General features: G+C 32.6%; 1 long non-coding RNA gene across 1 annotated transcript; it reads left to right on the top strand.

The window, feature by feature from the left end:
• The first annotated feature begins 6,268 nt into the window (after positions 1–6,268).
• Positions 6,269–12,752, top strand: LOC140049562 (uncharacterized). The gene is made up of 4 exons (XR_011845302.1): positions 6,269–6,450; positions 9,309–9,589; positions 10,177–10,283; positions 12,740–12,752. It is a non-coding gene; the product is annotated as an uncharacterized lncRNA (long non-coding RNA).
• The last annotated feature ends 1,386 nt before the right edge of the window (positions 12,753–14,138 follow it).

Here is a 14,138-nt window from a genome sequence, read left to right as displayed (position 1 = left end):
GAACCCCCGTAGGAACCACGCTTTACTTCTTGCAATATGAAAGCGACAATAAAGCATCAACAAAGTTAATACGCGCGCGTTATAAAAACGATTACATTTTCATCATGTGATGCTCTTGTGAAAAGTTTTCGCGGTGTCATTCTGACTGTGGTGTGATAGATTACGGTATATTATTACTGGCCCTCTGCTAGTTGAGAATTCTCAACTATTACCGCAGTACGCCTGTACGACGAAGCCTACCGGCATAATGGGATAGGCTGATTTCCTTGTTAACTTAAGGGGTCATTTAAATTATGATTGGTAGTAAAGGAAATTTACTGGAATCCTATTGGATGGTAAGGTGGTAGTAGGACCATGTCCATCCCATTGCAGTAATAAAGTTGAGCCACCTGCGACCATTACAATGTCCTACCATGTTAATGTAGGAGTGGGGAAATGTTATGCTTACTACTGTTTCTTTTAATAATTTAGTACAATTAATAAGAATAAAGAATACACTTAACAATATACAACAAATAACATTAATGTACGATGTAGTTTAACACTGTTCTCAACTATAGTCATTTTGGTATACTTGAGCACATTGATAAAGAATAGGATAAACTTATCAATATACAACAAATAACATTAATGTACGATCCCGTTTAACACTGTTCTCAACTATAGCCATTTTGGTATACTTGAGCACAGTGATAAAGAATAGGATAAACTTAACAATATACAACAACAATGTACGATCCCGTTTAACACTGTTCTCAACTATAGTCATTTTGGTATACTTGAGCACAGTGATAAAGAATAGGATAAACTTAACAATATACAACAAATAACATTAATGTATGATCCCGTTTAACACTGTTCTCAACTATAATCATTTTGGTATACTTGAGCACAGTGATAAAGAATAGGATAAACTTAACAATATACAACAAATAACATTAATGTATGATTCCGTTTAACACTGTTCTCAACTATAGTCATTTTGGTATACTTGAGCACAGTGATAAAGAATAGGATAAACTTAACAATATACAACAAATAACATCAATGTACGATCCCGTTTAACACTGTTCTCAACTATAGTCATTTTGGTATAGTTGAGCACAGTGATAAAGAATAGGATAAACTTAACAATATACAACAAATAACATCAATGTACGATCCCGTTTAACACTGTTCTCAACTATAGTCATTTTGGTATACTTGAGCACAGTGATAAAGAATAGGATAAACTTAACAATATACAACAAATAACATTAATGTATATGATCCCGTTTAACACTGTTCTCAACTTTAGTCATTTTGGTATACTTGAGCACAGTGATAAAGAATAGGATAAACTTAACAATATACAACAAATAACATTAATGTACGATCCCGTTTAACACTGTTCTCAACTATAGTCATTTTGGTATACTTGAGCACAGTGATAAAGAATAGGATAAACTTAACAATATACAACAAATAACATCAATGTACGATCCTGTTTAACACTGTTCTCAACTATAGTCATTTTGGTATACTTGAGCACAGTGATAAAGAATAGGATAAACTTAACAATATACAACAAATAACATTAATGTATGATCCCGTTTAACACTGTTTTCGACTATAGTCATTTTGGTATACTTGAGCACAGTGATAAAGAATAGGATAAACTTAACAATATACAACAAATAACATTAATGTATGATCCCGTTTAACACTGTTCTCAACTTTAGTCATTTTGGTATACTTGAGCACAGTGATAAAGAATAGGATAAACTTAACAATATACAACAAATAACATCAATGTACGATCCCGTTTAACACTGTTCTCAACAATAGTCATTTTGGTATACTTGAGCACAGTGATAAAGAATAGGATAAACTTAACAATATACAACAAATAACATTAATGTATGATCCCGTTTAACACTGTTCTCGACTATAGTCATTTTGGTATATACTTGAGCACAGTGATAAAGAATAGGATAAACTTAAAAATATACAACAAAAAACATTAATGTACGATCCAGTTTAACACTGTTCTCAACTATAGTCATTTTGGTATACTTGAGAACAGTGATAAAGAATAGGATAAACTTAACAATATACAACAAAAAACATTAATGTACGATCCTGTTTACACTGTTCTCAACTATAGTCATTTTGGTATACTTGAGCACAGTGATAAAGAATAGGATAAACTTAATAATATACAACAAATAACATTAATGTACGATCCAGTTTACCACTGTTCTCAACTATAGTCATTTTGGTATACTTGAGCACAGTGATAAAGAATAGGATAAACTTAATAATATACAACAAAAAACATTAATGTACGATCCCGTTTACCACTGTTCTCAACTATAGTCATTTGGTATACTTGAGCACAATATACAACAAATACCATTGATGTACACGATCCTGTTTAACACTTTTCTCAACTATAGTTATTTTCATATACTTGAGCACAGTGATAATATGAAAAACATAATAACACTATAATATTTGTAGATGAATGACGCGGACACGTACATATGTTCATAAGTAATTGATATAAATTGACTTTTAAAAGTGGAATTAACACAAATGATTGTAGATAAATATGACGTGAATTGCACGTACATTATGTTGATGAGTAGTATATTTATATAAATCGACTTTGAACAGTGAAATAACACTAATATTTGTAGATGAATATGACGTGGACACGTACATATATTGATTAGTATATTGATATAAATCGACTTTTAAAAGTCAAATTAACACTAATATTTGTAGATGAATATGACTTGGACACGATTTACATATGTTGATGAGTATATTGATATAAATCGACTTTTAAAAGTGAAATAACACTAATATTTGTAGATGAATATGACGTGGACACGTACGGTACATAATGTTGATGATTATATTGATATAAATCGACTTTTAAAAGTGAAATAACACTATTAGTTGTACACTATTGATCATATATGAATATGACGTGAATTGCACGTACATATGTTGATGAGTAGGCCTATATTGATATAATTGACTTCGAAAAGTGAAATAACACTGATTTGTAAATGAATATGACGTGGACAAGTACATTATATTGATGAGTATATTGATAAATCGACTTTTAAAAGTGAAATAACACTAATATTTATAGATGAATATGACGTGGACACGTACATATGTTGATGAGTATATTGATATAAATCGACTTTTAAAAGTGGAATTAACACTATTGATTGTAGACGTGAATTACATGTACATATGTTGATGAGTGTATTGATATAAATCGACTAAACGTTAAATAACACTATCTTGTACAGGTACCCTCACTTGCACTGATGAAGGGCTAGTGTTGCCCGAAAACTCTGCTAACTTTTCTGGCTGTTTTACTTTATCTGTCTTTCTTTCTTTCTTTATTAAAAACAAACCAATTGGCAGCAAATCTACTGAATTGCATGGTAAGGGACAATATACATTCAAAAGACAAGTAAAGTAATAGTCATCATTAAACAAAATTATCGCAATTACAAAATATATGTAAATGTAAACATAAAGTTAAAAAAATATAGTCTTATTGCAAGGATATAGTATATACATTATTACTTAATTCATGGATTAAAGAATAGTCCATGCTTAATTACAGTATAAAAATATAATCTTAAATTTAAGTTGCAGTATTTACATTGGTTTCTTAATTAAAGTCGACTTCAGACAATTAAATAATTACAATTATACATTTACAAAAACATTAAATACAAAATTAAATGAGAATTAAGAATAAATTGAGTCAAATTCAAGAAATTTCTACTAGGCCTATATGTCAAATTAATTAATATCTGGTTACATTATACATTTATTTTCTTTTATTATTTAATCAATACTGTTGAGGCAGCGAGTGAGAAACGGGATTGCACTGTTTCCATATCTATTTGTCTTATTTTTGGGGACCTGGTATGTATTACTTTTCCGTAAGGCCATATTATGCGTAATCATATTTCTCGGAAACCACTCAGCATATCTATACGCATTAGCACATTTCGTTTTGATTTAGCTTCTCGCTTCTTTTTTTGTATCTCCATTGAGACCACAGCATTGTTATTATTTAAGTATTTTGCCTTTGGATTTACTAATATTAAAGGTGAAATAACACTAATGACTGTAGATGATATGACATTTATGTTGATGTATATATTTTTGTATAATATAATATGCACACGTACATACGTTGATAGGTATTGATATAAATAGATTTTTAAAAGTACGGTAATAGACACTTTATTTGTAGATGAATACGACATGGACAAGTTGCAATAAGTTTATCATATTCTTTATCACTGTGCTCAAGTATACCAAAATGACTATAGTCGAGAACAGTGTTAAACGGGATCATACATTAATGTTATTTGTTGTATATTGTTAAGTTTATCCTATTCTTTATCACTGTGCTCAAGTATACCAAAATGACTATAGTTAGAACAGTGTTAAACGGGATCGTACATTAATGTTATTTGTTGTATATTGTTAAGTTTATCCTATTCTTTATCACTGTGCTCAAGTATACCAAAATGACTATAGTCGAGAACAGTGTTAAACGGGATCATACATTAATGTTATTTGTTGTATATTGTTAAGTTTATCCTATTCTTTATCACTGTGCTCAAGTATACCAAAATGACTATAGTTGAGAACAGTGTTAAACGGGATCATACATTAATGTTATTTGTTGTATATTGTTAAGTTTATCCTATACTTTATCACTGTGCTCAAGTATACCAAAATGACTATAGTTGAGAACAGTGTTAAACGGGATCATACATTAATTTTATTTGTTGTATATTATTAAGTTTATCCTATTCTTTATCACTGTGCTCAAGTATACCAAAATGACTATAGTTGAGAACAGTGTTAAACTACATCGTACATTGATGTTATTTGTTGTATATTGTTAAGTTTATCCTATTCTTTATCACTGTGCTCATACCAAAATGGCTATAGTCGAGAACAGTGTTAAACGGGATCATACCTTAATGCTATTTGTTGTATATTATTAAGTTTATACTATTCTTTATCACTGTGCTCAAGTATACCAAAATTACTATAGTTGAGAACAGTGTTAAACGGGATCGTACATTAATGCTATTTGTTGTATATTATTAAGTTTATCCTATTCTTTATCACTGTGCTCAAGTATACCAAAATGACTATAGTTGAGAACAATGTTAAACGGGATCGTACATTAATGTTATTTGTTGTATATTATTAAGTTTATCCTATTCTTTATCACTGTGCTCAAGTATACCAAAATGACTATAGTTGAGAACAGTGTTAAACGGGATCGTACATTAATGTTATTTGTTGTATACTGTTAAGTTTATCCTATTCTTTATCACTGTGCTCAAGTATATACCAAAATGACTATAGTCGAGAACAGTGTTAAACGGGATCATACATTAATGTTATTTGTTGTATATTGTTAAGTTTATCCTATTCTTTATCACTGTGCTCAAGTATACCAAAATGACTATAGTTGAGAATAGTGTTAAACGGGATCATACATTAATGTTATTTGTTGTATATTGTTAAGTTTATCCTATTCTTTATCACTGTTCTCAAGTATACCAAAATGACTATAGTTGAGAACAGTGTTAAACTGGATCGTACATTAATGTTTTTTGTTGTATATTGTTAAGTTTATCCTATTCTTTATCACTGTGCTCAAGTATACCAAAATGTCTATAGTTGAGAACAGTGTTAAACTGGATCGTACATTAATGCTATTTGTTGTATATTGTTAAGTTTATCCTATTCTTTATCACTGTGCTCAAGTATACTAAAATGACTATAGTTGAGAACAGTGGTAAACTGGATCGTGCATTAATTTTATCCTTTGCTTTACTGTGCTTTGATTTGATAAGCAAGTTTGGTTGCCCCGCCCCCATATGCTACCTACTAAATTAGGATTCCCTAGCTTTTCTATAAAAATTGAAGTACCCACAATGCACGTTATACGGAAGTCATAGTCTTGTAAAATACAGACACAATAGTTTTTATGGTATTGTTTTCATTTAAATATCACTAAGATTGTCTTAAACTACAAACAACTAAAATTAGTGAAGGTATGCAAGTGTTTCTAAATGTTTACTACTGGTAGTATTAATACAATTTGGATTATATCATTTTCCAGAAAGGTAGAAAAAAACATAAAATAGTTGAGAATTCTCAACTAGCCAGGATGGTATAGGAAATATAGCTCCCCTCTGATAAGAACTCATAGCGAACAATAAAATTATCAGTTGGCAGAGGGCGTGATTTTCTTCAATACTTTAAAACTTCAAACTTTCAAGATTTAGCAGCAACACTCGTGAAGAAGACGAAATAGCTTACAACATATTCAGTGTCTGGATTTAGCCACATTGAACCTTATTTTAATGACCGTGAACATACTATTTCAAATTTAAGGTAAGTTTTTGAAAATTAGCTTAGCCTTCAGCCTATATTTGTTTTGTGGTAGCCTATAGCAGATAGCATAAGGGGATACGGGACTACGAATTTATATTCAAATACAGTATTTATTTCCTTTCACATTATTTACCCAACAGATTAGCAACAAAAGCTCACTCAAACCCTGTTTAAAAACACATTTCAGGGGCGCGTTTTAACAGTTGGTGGTTGGTGTTGCCTAGATGCTGTCAGAACGTTGTTGCAACATTATAATTTGCCCTTTCACATCGCCTTCAAGTCTCCACAGAGTTTAAAGCTCAGGTACAGGCATGAATTTTAAATATAATATTTGGTTAATTGTACATAAATCAAATATTTGTAACAGAAATCGAGACGAAAAAACATGAATTTTCCTTAATATGGTCAAATACAAAATTTGGGAAAATTCTTCCATAAAAAACAGAAATACTTTTTTTTCAGTAGTTAGGTAGTTAACCTAATGTAATAACATGTCTGGTGACTCCCTAGACGGTGAAAAAAGATGGTGGATATACAGTGGATAATTTTTGCTATAGCATGAAAATAAAAAGCTGAAGTTGAATAAAATATCAGAAATGTAATATTCAAGTTATATTACCTATATTTAGTCATCTGATAACATTTTTTACCACACCGTTTATTTTTCATAGCTTTTTAAAATGCCTCTCTATTTACAAAATTTGTGTACAAAAGAATAGAGATTTTACTGTGTAATTTGAACTATCCCCCCACTGATAAGAAAGTGCTTATTTTCAACAAGCTTGTGTAACACAAATAAACTCCCAAAAATTATGAAACATAGGGGAAACTATAGATCGATAATTATTGGAATGTATGATCAATAGAAATTTTTTTCCCGCACCTAGCCTTTAAAATCACACGTCACAATTTGCGTTTTGTATGATTTTCACCCCGGTGTGTGTAAATTTTGTTTTCTGGCCGCTATGATGGGTAACGTTTGAGTAAAACTTGTATTAAAACGTTATACGTTAAAGTCACGTAATCTAAAAATCTTGGTTCTCACTAGCGACGCAACGCAAGCACGTAACGCAACGTGTTATTTGACCAATCACAAGCAATGTTTGAACAGTTTGCGTTGCGCGTACGTTCTTACCATCAGACGGTACTTCGTATGCCAAATTTTATTTCACACATCCTTCACTTTTGACCTAAAGCTCGGTTCCCACTAAAGCTTGGTTCCCACTAGAACGTAACGCAAGGACGTAAACGCAACGCAACAGACAACGGTGTTTTGATGTCACCGCGTGCTTACGTCGTCGTCAAAGTTCACTCATGCATTAATGATGAAGTTTTTTACAGATTCTGTGTAAACCTGAAAGAAATTACTGTAAAAATATTTGATTGACAGACGGATCACATCATTTTGAATGGCCGAGACATCAAGGCTCCAAAATGAGTGCGTTGCCCTGCCCGGGGGAATTTGGTTCATGTCACACACCATTTGATGAAAAAGGCTAGATAAATGGCATTCAAGTTCTGTCCAAAGTTGAAAGACGTGATTGAATGTAGTAGTCCTTTATACAACTATAAACTATATAGTCAGTAATGTAAATTGCATAAGTGGTCACAAGGGAAAAGTATGTGCAACATATTAAAACTATAATTGTAAAAAGCTAAAAAGGTGATAATTAGATAAATAGATTTATAGCATGCATGTTAATTCAAAGTACTTAAGTGAAGTAATAAACTTTTAGATTTAAAAATAGATTGGATGGATAAACAAATTAATCAATTCAAAAAGGGGCATTACATAGCGCGCGACTACGAACAACTTGACTTTCCGATGATTTGCACATGCGCTGCTAATTGTAACTCTGCATGATTGCAGTGTCACAAAAAAAATCAAATCAACTAATATTTTAACGAGTACAACCAAAGTTTGTAAACTCTCTGAATGGATTATGAATTAATTAATCCGTGGTCTCTGTAGCATCACAAAAAAAAGAAGAAAATTCCACTATTATGTTAACGAGCACAACCAAAGTCAGCCTAGGAGGTCATATTGTCAAAATGGTTAGCCGGTAATAGTGTGAGTGATGAGTGCAAGTGATAATGTAGGTTGAATGCGTTGCCTTTATGTGAATCAAAAAAGTGCAAATGATTTGTCGAAAAAAGAGCCCAGTTTCGTGGTACTCAAAGTGCGATACCCCCTGAAGATGAACTAGTTTCTACCCAACTGACACTAATACCAACACACGTTACTATATCATATTAATTGGTGAAAATGACACGAACTACCATCCCTAACATTCAAGTAAACACAAGGTCGACTCATTATGTTACCTAATTTTTTCAAGTGGAGCAGGTTGCGGAGGTACTTTTATGCATGGCAAGATAAGGCATGAATTATTTATTTGTTAAATTAAGACGATGATAAATTATGATAAATTAGGCACCAAATAAACAACGATATATTTCCTAAAATATTTGAACCTAAAATTGTACAAATGAAATACGCGATCTTTGTAACCTCTTTAAATGATATTGATGGACGCCTGCCTTCCACACATCTCCGTCTTTTGTAAATCGAAGCCCATCCCTCCCTCCACAACCCCATTTTCTACGAATTTAAAGACATTTCCCCCTTTAAAAACAACTTTTGTGTTGAATATGTCTTTTAAATATCATAATAGTTTTTAAAAAGTCACAGTAGAAAATTGGCATGAGTTTTGGTTGAATTTAACCGTTTATTTTAACTTAGGGATAACATAGATTCTACGGAAGTGATTAATTTCAAAATGGCCTATATAAAGTCTGATTTTTAAATTGTTCATGTTATCTGAAATGTATATAACCGTCTTATTTTTCTATTCCAGATTGAAGTTTACAGCTGATATAATGAATGCAATCACAAAACTATATTTTTTGTGGGCAGTAATTAATTCAGTATTTGCCATTAGAACTGCTAGATCTAGTAATAGATTGGAAAAAGTCAACATAGAGGATAAAAACCAACAACTCAATTCTACAAGTGTTTACCACCTAACAGAAAATTCATACAATGCACTACAACGAATAATATCTCGAACCGGGTATTTTCTAATGATTGGAGCTGATGGCCACGTCAGCGGTACAACTAGCTGTAAACATAGATATGGTATGTTATAAACGGGCCTATAAATTGTTATACAGATATTGCCTGCTTAGAGGTGAAATATAAAATTTGACATCCTCAAGGGAATTATATTTTGCTCAGGGGAATTAATATTTATGTAATATTGATCATTATTTTTGTAATTATCGATATCAATCAATGAAAGTGATCGATCCTTCCATACCACATCTGTCAAATACAAATCTGTCAAATATTAAAAACATCATCACATCATAGAAAACATCAATCGATTAAGCTCTGTCTACGTCACTGTCAAACTGGTTTGACAAAACAAGTGTGACGTGCCCAAAAACGATAGTGATATTCCTAAATATGGTAGTGATATGACATCATCATGTCCATATATGGACAAATCACAAATTGTTGTCACATAAAGTTTGATAGTGTAGACAGAGCTTTATACTTGCGTGTTTTTGTTTTGTTTTTATATGGTACATACATGGTATACAATAGGCTATGTCACATTACATTTTTTATCCTAACTGAAACGTTAAGCGTTCCAGTGACGTATTTGGCCGTTGTCTATATTCACGCTCATTCATAATGTTTAAATATATTTTATTTTTCAGTATACGTAATAACGGTGTCTGTTGGTCCTAGTCTATTCACAATTCGCAGTGCAGAAACGGGTCTCTATTTATCAATGGACAAATCAGGGAAGATATCCGGAAGAAATGTAAGTTTGGCAAGAGCAGTGACGTAACGGCTATGAGCGCTCACTTGCTAAACCCAGTACAGGGGGCCCGGAGCTTATGGGGCCCCTGAGCTAAAAACGTCCGAGGCCTCCAGCGTTGGAGGGCTCCTAAACCAGAGGTCAGGAATCTACGTTACGCTAGTCTGGGCTCCAGACGGAGTTTTGTAAAAATATAAATATTTTTGCACATATGGCGTTTCATACGTGTATTACTTGAGTTTGGATCAGACAAAAATCGCGGTCGAAATAAAAACAAATAAATAAAAAAAAGACAATAAATACAGACTTGGGGCAACAAGTCTAACGTTACGCATGAGTAAGATGAAAAAAAGGAAGTCAAGAAAAGATGACATTTTCATTCTTTCTATATAGGATTGCCAACATTGTTCATGAGCTAGAGGCTCATTCCCTTTCCCTGTTTCTCTCTAGTTTTAAAGCTCACTTCAGGAAAATGTAGTAGGAGTTTTTGAACCCACGAACTTTACCGGCTTGTTGTCAATGTCAATGATGTCATTTTACTGTAAATGTTGTTATAATGTAATGTACGTGCCACTTTAGGCCTACTGCGGATGTAAACACCTGCTCAAGTTCAAGATGATTATTGAGGTAGAGATCAAGGTTGTTTCCGCGGCAAGTAGGCCTACGCATGAAAAACACGCACATTTTATGTTAGATATTTTTATTGAAAAGAGGCCTAGATTAATGGAGTTCTTTCTCGTGTAGATCCGACCAAACTCAAAACAGGTGCAATGTTAGAAAATGAAAAAGTTTAGGACTAATGGGAAGTTCAATTACATTCACCTTTTGTATGTATAAATGAAAGAGGCAGACATTTTGAAAGCAGTGGCGATTAAAAATTAAAAAACGCTCTCGGCAGACCAGCGTAGCGTCCTACTACAAAGTGACGCGCATTCGTCTTTTTATATGACAGACAACTGTGCATATTCGCGCGGTATGCTGACAAATAATTACATTACAACTTAATCTAGGCCCCTATATACTAACCCTAACAACTATTTAGACCTGGGTGCTCACCGGGTGGTTATGATACCAATTTAACAAATATAAAATTGTAATTATTCAATTACTAATACTATACCGGTATCTTGTTTTTAACAACATGCTTTAACTAGATTAACTCCATCTACTCAAAATAAATTGTCAAAATATTTTGTTAAATTCCACTGGAGACTTCTGTAAGCTTAATGTTTATGATTGACAACTGCTTCAACACGTATAGTCTAGGTTCAACACCGAAATATTAGAAAAAAAGATAAATATTTGGCACAAATAGCGTTTCATACGTATAGGCTACTACTTGAATTCACAATAATGGTATATTATTAACACAAAATCCAAAGCTTACATGAGTGGACTAACATAAAAAACAATAATACAGACTTGGAGCAAGTCTATACAATTCAATTCAAGAGACATTTATTGACCAAAAATATTATATCATAACAATGGTTGGCATATAATATAATATATATTCGAGAGACTACAAAAGGCCCACCAATGGACCTGTCGCTCTGTAGAGTCCCTCTTTACATTATAAACAATAATAATACAACACTTATCTTTACGTACATTATATAAATGGAAAATAAAATAGAAATCTTTCACTGGACTTTACACGTTTTCGCAAAAATGCAAAATAGCAGACGTAAAAAATTGACTTGGACTTAACTGAGGTTAACGTTATTTTATTATTTACGTAATCGAAAAATAAAACTCATCGATGCTCAGAATTATTTTCAGACAAAATTCGAACAAAAAAGACAATAAAAAAAAAATGCAAGAGAGCAGACGTAAAAAGAAAAATGAATGACGTTGACGTAATTTGAGTTTAACGTAATTTTATTATTTAATTAACACGTAATCTAAAAGAAATTTCTTCGATGATTAATAATTCAACATGCTCCATGCTTTTAATTGTTGAAAAGGCGACATTTATGTTTAGAGAACCGACAACAGACGTAAAATGCATACGTATTGTTCGTTATTTCACACACACGTAAACTTGATAGAGCTTCACACTCAAGCTTGGTTCCCACTAGAACGTAACGCAAGGACGTAAACGCAACGCAAGCGTTTTAACCAATGACAAGCGAAGTTATAGACAGTTAGCAATCACAAGCGAATAAGCCATCGCTTGTGATTGGTCAATTCACTTGCGTTGCGTTACGTCCTTGCGTTGCGTCGCTAGTGGGAACCACGCTTGAGAACCAAGCTTTAGCGAATTCTAGATTTTCGTACAAAACATACGCGTGTGATAAAAAACAAAACGAATGTAACTCGGATTTTGTCCGGTCACCTGACCCAATCCCGGCTCATCAGTGTATATTGAATCTCTGTACTAGATCTAGACAGCCTTGGACTTCTAAATTATGCTTTAGTTAATAAATTAATTTACTTTTAATACATTTGTTTTTCAGAACACGAAGGACAACCTACTTTGTCAGGAAAACTTTGATATTTTATGGCAAGGAAAATTCAAACCACCTTCATGTTTTGTGTCGTTTCAGTCGTTGATGACACAATTTCGATATGATAATCAAAACATTCATGTGAAATCGGCAAAGGGTGGTAAGGGCCGCTTTCTTGCTATTAATAAGTATGGACGAGTGACAACGTCAGACAACGATACTAGATTTAAAAGTAATTTTTATTTAATATCCTAAAAATAATGTACTTTTATCTAGAAAAGGCAAACGTAATGTTTTAACATTTAAAAATGACAGACTTAAGTTTGGTTCATAGGACGCAACTCTATGACGTAAGCGCAACGCAAGGTTTACGAGCGCGATGGATATATATCGCTTATGATTGATCAAAACTGTGTGGCGCTTATGTCCTGTTGTGTCCAATGGGAATCAATCTTTAACCCAAAAAAAAAAATAATAACTACCATTGATGCCTCAGATGTAATATCAAAAGTATGATGTTTGCACACCGAGAGACGCACCCCCTGGCGCATATACCCATGTAGTCCTTCGTCAGTATTCATCCAGATCCAGATCCAGAAAGGTGCACTCGAGAGGAAACTAGGCCTAGATATAAAAAAGTATGTCATGGGTATCGGGCCGCCGGTGCTGGTTAATCTTACTGATGATTTTGATTTTTGATAGAGATTTAATTTATATAGTACCTGTAGTCAAAATATTACGATATTAAAACTGGGAAGAGATTTTATGAGGTAGAAAAGTAAAACATGTGTCTATACTATAAGTTTGTTATTCAGTCAGGGTAAAGATGAACTTTCCTCGAATGAAATACAACCATAATGGTTTTCATTTATGTTCACTGACAAAACTTCAAACACTGCTAGTGCCAGTGGTATGTTGTTTCCGCTCGACTTTTTTTCATTCTATTGATTAAAGAGGAACATAATAATGTGACTGTATTATGAGCGGGGACTAATTCAGGCAATAGCCTTGTACAACTCATTATGAGCAAACTTTTTACGTATTCTTCCTTTTACAGGAAATAAGATGAGAAGCTTATGTATAGGCCTATATTTTTGAAATCTGGAGTGTTTTTGTTTTCTATTTATACACTGTTGTACCACTATGGACCACTACAGTATGTCTACAATAAAAGCAGTATGTATTATAGTATAGTGACGTCACAATGAATTTAATGTACTTCATTAGTTGTTATTATACGAGACGAGAACAAACTTATCCGATGGGGGTGTAAATGGTACTGAAATAAAAGCATTATATTTTGTCACTTCACACTGAATTTAATATTGTTAATGTATTTTATGAGTTTTTATTTATACGAGACGAGAACAAACTTATCCGATGGGGGTGTAAATGGTACTGAAATAAA

The sequence above is a fragment of the Antedon mediterranea genome, chromosome 5, assembly GCF_964355755.1.
Source record: "Antedon mediterranea chromosome 5, ecAntMedi1.1, whole genome shotgun sequence".
Taxonomy (NCBI): domain Eukaryota; kingdom Metazoa; phylum Echinodermata; class Crinoidea; order Comatulida; family Antedonidae; genus Antedon; species Antedon mediterranea.
The sequence above is the reverse complement of the archived record's forward strand: the minus strand, read 5'-3'. Positions and strand labels throughout refer to the sequence as shown.